Source organism: Lissotriton vulgaris, chromosome 4_1 (assembly GCF_964263255.1).
Source record: "Lissotriton vulgaris chromosome 4_1, aLisVul1.2, whole genome shotgun sequence".
In the NCBI taxonomy this organism is placed as follows: Eukaryota; Metazoa; Chordata; class Amphibia; order Caudata; family Salamandridae; genus Lissotriton; species Lissotriton vulgaris.
In genome coordinates this window covers 13,186,205-13,196,026 of record NC_141691.1, presented here as the reverse complement: position 1 = coordinate 13,196,026, position 9,822 = coordinate 13,186,205, and positions in this window count along the sequence as shown.

Sequence of the window (9,822 nt, the reverse complement as noted above, 5' to 3'; positions counted from 1 at the left end):
TCAGAGAATACCATATGATGTCAACCACTGTGGTTTGCAGGAGCCTCTCCCCTATGCCTGTTTCCTCTCATGCTCCTGGACCCCTAGCCTACTGCACCTTTTCTCTTCAACTCCAAATTCTCCAAATTGTAAGTGGGCTTGCAGCTGCCTTTTGAGGAACTCCACAACTAGTCTAGTTTAAGTTGTCATTCTCTTTTTTTTAACCTTTTCATAATGTATGTTACTCCCTTGGTTTTTTCCTGTCATGGTATGCGTTTTTCATGTACTTACCTGTTTTTTTACTATTTAAAGCAATCAGTCTGGTTGGTGCATGGCTCACAACAAATGTGTGTTCCTTTAAGTACATCCTTGTTACCTTCAGCTGCTGGTCCAGACTCTTCAGAATCTGGGAAAAGCCAGATTGGATTACAGGTAAACATTGAACCCTTGTCAAGGAAAGACTCTGAAACCAAATCTTTGAAAAAACTCAAAAAAGCAAGGCAAATACAAAAAAAAGCCCAATGTATTTTACTTACGTGTAATATATTTACATTTATGTACATGTAAATGATACAGACGTCTCTATATACACATACAAAAAAAGTTACAATGTTATCCCGCAATACTAAACCACAGGTTATAGCAAAACTAGACAAAGCCGTGGAAAATGCACTACTTCTCTGTTGTTCTGTACCACCAACTTACTGATTCTGCAACACATCTCCACAAACCTTTAATATTGATTTCGAAGTGTCTCTCGTATCTCCAGACAAAGTAAGATACATCACTATGTAAGAAGAGTTGGGGAAGAGCTGAAGACCATCAACACGGTAAAGGCCAACTATCCATGTCAACAACCCTATCCAGTTTCTTTAGTGAAAACAAACTTTAAACTTTTCATTAAAACCTAGTGTCCCCTAACACTTCTCCACAAGATGGAAATTTGACAAAATCATTAAAACAGCAGCAAAAATGATGTCTTTATTTAATTTTATTTGGAGTTTTGAGGTCCGGTCATAGAGGGTCAGATGGAGGTGCCGATCGGGTGCTTGACAACGAAGGTGGCATGCCAAATTCGTCACCACCCCCCTCCCGAGACCCATGGTGTGAAGAATTCTCACACCTGACGTGCAATCTGGTTTCTCTAAATTACAGGGCAACACCCCCCTTTTTGATTGATTGCACTTTTTTACACATATTTTTCACTCTCACGCCCTCAGGTCAGGGTGGGCCTTAGCGCACCCACTCCGCCGAGGTTTAGTTTATAGGTTCTGATGAATGCCAGGTAATTGACACCATGATGCCAGAAACATGTTGACCCCACTGAATGGAGCCCGATGATGAAGCATATCACGAACAAGGTTGGTGAGTGATGACCTTCTAAAACTTTCGTAAGATTTCCCATGCTCCTTTTACTCTTAATATGAAATAGTGACACTCTTTTGTTGTTTACATTATTTTTTTGTTTTGTAAAGAATGTCTATTGATCTGTAGAAACATTAAATGTGTTGCAATTGAAATATATTAACTCATAGAATTGGAACAATTTCTGGCAGCACAGGACCAACTGTAGTCACATTTCTCAACAATTAACACCACCTGCCGAAAAAATGGGGAAGCTTCCCTCTATTGCTAATTGATAAATCAATGCCCTCGACAAAATAGGTCATGGGGTTTCTGGAGACGTGCATAGAGTTTTCAGTTATATGCATGGTTTGGTATATCACCTTTCTAAATGCAAACAGCTGATTAGTGTAGAAGTCTCTTCTCTCAGACTCTATTTTTCAGTTTGTTTGTAGATCCATTGGGCACCAATTAATCAATCAAACAGGGTTTGTTAAGCTTGGCTATTCACACAAGCAGGTATCCAGGTACTGGGGTTCTTTCTGCAGCAGCCCAGTCGAAAAGCCATTGGTGAGTTATTTCCTGTTTTGTATCAGTGAGGGTGAGGTCTGACGGTAAAGCGGGAGGTGATCTGTGCTGTTGCTTTGACATATTGGAAGGGTGTAAGGGAGGAGAAAGGTAAGGGAACATGGGTTTCTGGAGGGTTGGTGGAAGTTCTTGTTAAAGAAGTTTGGCGTGTCTATCCACCAATATGCAAATGAGACATTTAAAAGTGGTATAGCACTTATGCCCTTTACCTCTAGTCTCCTCTCTGCTTGCATTCATTTTAAAGCACAAGGATTGTATAACAAAAAATGTTTCCTATAACCCACATGCGTATGAACACACACAGCTACAAGTTTTGTGTAATTATGATTTCAAACTGTTTAATTAATTGTGTGTGTGTTTTTCTGAGGTGCATGTATTTAAATTTGAGGGGTCTTGAAAAATCCAACCATGTTCCTTGGGAATGTCTCTGGCTCTGCACATTTGATACACTGGAGTTTGTGATAGTAATTGTAGTTGTAAAGGTGGGTTTGGTGTTTCAGGTTCTGTGTCAGGTATTGTGAGTGGTGCAAGTGATTGATGCTAGGATGAGTGGGTGGTGTGTGCCTGACAAGTTATTGTAGTGCTTTAGTTGAGTTGTGTACATTCTTATGTTGATTAGCAATGGCACTTACTTAAGGACTGAAGCCCATATGTATACGCCTTTGCATTGTCCTTTTAACACTAATGTTTACAGAGCCACTCTAGCCACTCAATTGCGTTCCCTTGCATGGCTTTCTAAAGACAGCTGCATGCACTGCGTTATGTTACATTTCAACATGGAAGTTTTGTAAACATGGCAAAATGCTACGTATTCCCAAGTGTGGATAACAAGATAAAATTGCTTTATTTATCATCCTTCTTTACTATTTCAAGGTGTGCTGCCTTCTGCAGCACTCACGGAAATCTGAAAATGCCTCTAAAGATTGTTTATTGCAGGCACCCCTTCCTGCACAAAACAATCCTGTCTGAAATGCTTGCTCCCTTGCACTATAGTGCATATGTTGGTGCAAGGAGAGAAGAGATGCTGAAAATCATTGAGTACATGGAGCATTTCTGCCCTCCCATTTCATGTAATACAGCGCATCAAATTTTAGTAAATATACCCTCACATTACCCCAAATAGGTCAATTGGATTCATGTTGCCCCCCCATGTTAGCCTATGGCCCCCTTGAACACTTATAGTAGCCCCTAATGGAATCAGGCTGCTAATGAAACATATACGCTTGCACTTATATGTTGACAGCTTTAATATAATGCGACTTGCCTCATGGGTTCAGAGAGCCTACCTTAGGGGTGACTGACATCTATTAAAAATAGTGCTGTGACCTTACAACTCATGTGAGGGCAGATTGAGTTTAAGCAGTTTGCACAGCTCCTGCAGTCTGCAACTGCAGACCTGCTGTCATCTGGTAATTGAATCACTCACTGTGGCACAATCAGTGCTCCAGGCCCTGTTGACCCCTTTACCACCCATGACATGCCCTGGGTACCACCGGTAGTATTTACCAGGGACTTATAGGTGGCCTAATAAAGTTATCAATTGGGTCTACCAATTCAGATTCATCATATTTTAGAGAGAGCACTTGCAGTACGTCCTGGTGTATAGTTTTCAGGGCACTTGCAGAGGTAAAACCAAAAGCATGAAATAACTAAGAGTGTGGTGACCATACAAAAAGGGCACTTTCATATAAGAACCCTACCCCAGACGAAAGGTGATAAGCAACTAACATCGATCTTGGCTGTTATCATAATTTAAGTGGTGAAACCTGGAAAGGCCATCTGATTGGCATGGTCAAACCCAGGTCTCTGTTCCACTATAAAGTCTATACCCTGTAGGAAAATGGAACAACTTGGGGTTCTCTACACTTATTTGCATCAGTCACATGAGAGGCCTGTGGTCAGCTTGAACCTTGAACTAAATCCCAAACACGAGTGGTATCAGCATCTTCAGGGACCAAACCATAGCAAAGACGTCCTTCTCAACACGTATATGGCGTCACGCGGAATTGCGCGAGCATCGCCTAGCGTTTGCGCTAGGATTCGTGCAGGAAAATACAAACTCATCGCACACCCTACGTGGATCAGACACTACAATCCCAAAATAGCAGCTAGGTTCCACGCAGTGATCAAGAAAGGAGCGCTTTGGGTGTGTGACTCCCAAAAAAATCTGACAAAAAATCTATGAAGAAAATAATATATATATATTTTTTTTAAATGAGATAAAAACATGTTTTAAATATTTTTTATTAGAAAAATGTATATTAAAAATGTATAGTGCAATTTAAAAAATAAAATATCTAGAAAACATTTTTATTTTAAAGTAGTAAAACAATATGAAAAACAATAAATATAACAATTAATTCATTTAAAAATTAATGTTGAAAAAACCTTTGAAATTCACTCAAAAAAACATAGGTTTCAGGCCTGCTATATTTAGCAATTAGCATTTAAAAAACCTTCGAAATTCACTGAAAAAAACATAGGTTTCAGACATGTTATAGTTAGGAATTAGAATTTAAAAAACTTTTGAAATTCTCAGAAACAAAACAGTGGTTTTAAATATGTTATAGTTAGCTGGATATTTCACTTGTACAAAACCATTGAAATTCCTTCGTTATAGTTAGTTGCCCTCACTATAACTTGCGTGCTCGCAATCCACTGGTGATGATGTCACATATTACATCAATTATGAGATAGTCAGTGACATCACTGATGACATCTCCAATGACATCCCTGATGAAATCATACATGTGACAATCTGATACATCTCATCATACACTAGTATAACCTTTCAACACTCATTATAAAATATGGAGTACCATATTTAAAACCATTGACACACCAATACAAGTTTCTAAAAACCCACTCACTGATTCCTACATCTACAGGTACATCTAAAAACGTACCTATAAATTGACTCAGACATGCTAACGAAGAACTATAGAATACTATTAAATATACTTATACACCTACATCGACATTACACACCAGCACACATCCTATGCAGGCATCCACCTCACTTATGCAAACAATTGATCATACTTACATTTACTAAGCTAAACACTTATACAAACACCACTTTATTTATTCATATAGATTGTAACTCATAGTTAGTGTGTTATAACATCACCATTATAAGTATCCAGTTTTCAATACAGTCACTCATACAATCATTGAGTCTTATGTATACTTATTTATATACATACACTGCATTTTATATTTCTAGATTGCTGGACATGCATCATTGAGAAATATATTTTCTCACAACCACACCCATAAAGAGATTCACTCACCCAAACAACTGTTTCCACATACAGTAATAACCTAATATACCTACTAAATCAACTATTTACACATATTTGGACAGTCACACACCGCCCACCCAACCACACACACATTCACTATCCCACAAAAATACTCACTTAACTAATTAATAACTAATATAGACTTTTACATAGCGTGTAACCAACTTATGTAGTAGTTTACACAAGAGATCGTGTGATACAGATATTCAGACAGTTTAATCAGTATCCCAAATATTTAGTGAGACACTTTAAATTAGTCACTTAGATAGTCAATCCTCCATCCAGACATTTATACATCCATTCAGTCTTAAGTGCAGATTGCTAAATATATAATACTAATATCAATATCGAACCGAACCACGTTAACTGGATGATGCCAGCAGTGATGTCATCAGTGAGCTCATTTGAGATGTCATCAGTGATGTCACTGACCATGTCATGAATGATGTAATATGTGACATCATCAGCAGTGGATTGCGGGCGCGCAAGTTATAGTGAGTTATGGTGAGTACAACTAACTATAACTATAAAAGTAATGTGTACTAGTTTAATTTCCAGCTAACTATAACATCCCTAAAACCTATGGTTTTTCAGTGAATTCCTAAGGTTTTTAAAATGCTAATTTCTAACTATCACATGTCTGAAACCTATGGTTTTTTCAGTGAATATATATATATATGTATACAATATTTTGTACAACTATATTTATGACATAGATATTTTTGTACTGACCATTGTAAATATAGGATGTCGATATTTTGGCCATCTATAGTTACAACTTGATATTGTGGTATGACGATATTTTAGGTGTTGATATTCTGTCAGTGAACTGCCCACAGTCATAGCCCCACATTCTGAAAACAATCAATCATCAAATGAGGGCAAATGAGATAATGCAGCGTGCTACCGGCCTATATCTTTAATAGCTTCGGAGGTTAATGTCCTGGGCAGGATTCTTCTTTAATGACTGGTGGACTGGTATGATCATACAGAAATTCTTTTTGATATCCAGTACAGTTTCTGGCGAGGACGGGGGACTATTGAACAGAATCTTAACATATACTTATTCATTAACAAATATACAGCTGTTAAAGAGGGAAACGTGCATATAGTATTCATGGAGTGAATACACAGTGAATATATCTAATCTCTGGGCTGTCCTGAGGGACATAGGGGATGATGAGCCGCTTGTATATTTTTTCCCATTTGCACACAACCTACAAGCCTCAGTAAGATCTGGCCCTCAGGGAGAATGCACTAAGTACGGTCAGTTATGGCGGTGGGTCCATCATGTCTGTATTTTGGCCAGACCCTCTTTATACTGTATATCAATAGTCCAGACCAGTTTTTAAAGGGGCGTTGCCTGGATGTACCAAATGGTGGAAACCAGAATGTTCTCTGCATTATTATGTGCAGATGACTGTTGTAATTGCAGAGACATCAAATGGCTTACAGTAATTATTACATCTCTTTTATGAATTTATTAGGTCTGGGTGGTGTACTCCACCCCGTTCACGGAGTTTGCCGAGTTTTCTCTCTACAGAGCTCGCAAAGTGGGGACAACTCCTCTTCACGCAGTGCAGCAGAGTTTTTTCCCACTGGTGAGTGCTAAGTTCATGAGTGCAAGCTGCCGCTCGGGTAGAATTTCTACCCGAGTAGCTGGAAGACCAGCGCGAACAGCAGTCTGCACTAAACTTCGCCACTAGCAGAACTTCGCAGAGTTTATTTGTAACTTCACGGACTTCGATGTAGCAAAACTCTGCAAACTACGGCCAGGCTTTATGGAGGCTTAAAATTCATTATCTTAAGTCCTATACTATGACAGTTTCTGCATCAAAGAACAAAACCACTAAAAAATACGCCATATCAAGGATTATTTTTTTAAAAAAGTGAACACGTTTAGTTACCTTGGTATTCTGTTAGACCACTGACTGACTTGGGGGCCACTGAATAATCACATAAAATCCCTTAATAGGGCATCTCATGGGATAGCTTCCTTTAATAGGTGTTTAGAACACAGTTATATCAAATCTTTCCTATATCTTTTTAATCTGAAGTATGTTCTAATGGTGGCATTTGGTGTGGAAATCTGGAGATATAAGTCTTGTCATACAATGAAGTTGCTCAAAACAGATTTTTCAGAAATCTATTAAGAAATCCACAGTGTGTCCAAGAGGAAATTGTTGACAAAGAAAGATTTTATTCGACTCTGCCCAATAGTTCTTGGGCATTCTAGATGGCTTAAGAGTGAACTGGAAATTCACAGAAGGATTGTGATTGATTGCTTGACTTTGGAACTAAGTCAAATCATACCATGGTTAAGTTACGGTAAAGCAACCCTAGGGAAGTAGGGAAAACCTCATTGGTTCAGTACCCCAAAGCTCATTAGGAAATCGAACACAGGTTGGGAGAAAGAGGCTTTTAGATTAAGTACTTATGAAACCTGACTACATGTAGCACAATCCAAAGATAGTTATAAATACTTTATGATCACAAAATCCATGAATAAACTGGAAATTTACTTAACTTTGGACATGACTTCCCATCATAGAATACTGCTAATTTACTTCTTCCATTTAAATGTGTTTCCATAGCTCTTAATGGAGCGGCATACGCCCTTAGATTGTCATTTTTGCAGAAGTGACACAATTTCTGCACTAGACACTTTGCACATTATTTTTATTTGCCCTAACAGGTCAGCCTTAAGATGAAAGTATAGTCACCCACTTTTAGCTCCTCAGGATTTTTTATCAAGCATGCCCTACCTTACTTTACTTTCAACTTCTGGATTCACCAAACCTGGTTGCTTTTAATCCTGGTTTTTGTCAAGGGTGTATTTTGCTAACTTGAGAAGATAACTGTGACAGCTATTTTATAAATATACTGTTCATGTAAATTGGTTAAAATCTGATTAGATTATTGGTTTTGGGTTGCTCCTCTTATTAACCTGTTTAGAGTGAATGAACCACTCAACCTCTGCGCACTGTTGCTCCTGGTCAATATATCATACCAGATTCATCATTCGGATTTCTTCCAATTTTATAAATCAGTTTTCAAGGTGATAAACTTATAACATATAACTCTTAACCAAATTAACTCAGGATTTCTTGTTTAATCATCAAATTCATTTATCGACATCTTAAAAATGTGATGTAAGCAAAAATTTAACATTTCACAAATTCAACATAATCTTTTTTGGCAGTATACAGTTGCCGTAGTCCGATGCATTTCGAGTCCCTTAGGAATCTTCCTCAGGGGCCTGTAAATATAACCAATTCATAACATAAGCTTGTGATTATGATATATATAATAACAGATTCAATTTCGTAAAACAATGTAATACGGAAGACAACAAACTTCATTTGCATATAATCTGGATACTTCAAATGAGAAAACGTAACATACGCTGTTGGGTGCAAATGCCACCACCACACCTCTGTGAAAGACTGTGAATCACCTAAAAAATATGTATACTCACACACAAAACCAAGGGAACACGCCCTTCCTATGGACAGAAAAATCTATCTGTAAACAACTGATGAAACACATATAAGAGGCTCTCAACGACATACTCCAGGGAGTTCCTGGTCTTACCTTAGCTCTCTAATATGGACACAACCGCGTCTCAATCTTTTTAACCCAATTTGCGAACACTGCCTGTAAACAAACGTGAAACCATCCTTAATCATCACTCTATGGTTTTTAAACCTGAACAACAGGAGTGCTACTCACATTGAATTTTACATTTTGCTCCTCTTATTCCCTAATTACATAGTGGACCGTTATATGGAGGTTTATATGTGTTATTTTTATTAGGTTAATCCCTAGCACCCTTTTATGAAATATTTTTTAAAGATGTTTTTTGCTTTATGTAAGTATTTTTGGCGATGCATTTTTATCTTTTCCAAGGTTTCACCTTAACAATTTACTGTAGTTAAATGTAGATACGTCTTTAAGTGTAATTAGGATACAAGATTATTTGTGGATATATTACTGTTGTCAACTTAGGCTGGATAAAGAATGTTTTGGTTGATTGTTTGACTATTTTAAAGGTCCAATAGTTTTAAATTTCGTAATGATCACCGAACTAGTAAATGAGAGCGTGAAGGCGATATTGGAGACAATGGAGGAATGGTGACCCTGCTGGGGGGCCCCAAAAGTTACTTTCTTACGAACTTTCCATATCAGAAAGCTCAACATTGCAAGCCTGTCAGAAAGTGACATTGTAATCCTGACGATAGACACACCATTTTCAGGTATTATGGTGTGGCCTGCGACTGCCCGAGAGGCTCCTTGAGCCAATCTGAATTGAGTTGGAATGACCGGCTGGTTCAACTTACGACCATGAGCATTTTAAAGCAGAGCTCAAAAGTGAAACCTACGATAAGAGTCAGAAAGACTCCGACCTGCGGTGTGTAGTATAAATATGCTTTAAAGTCGTTTTAAAGGATTAAAATAACAAAAAATAAGATCTTAATGTTTGGTTGTAAGAAAAGAGTGTTGAAATAAAATTGGTATCTGGGTAAAAATAATAAAGAAATATGTCTACTTATACAGGACCTTATCCAGTAATCTAAATGATAAAACACACTTTGTAAAATTGGGT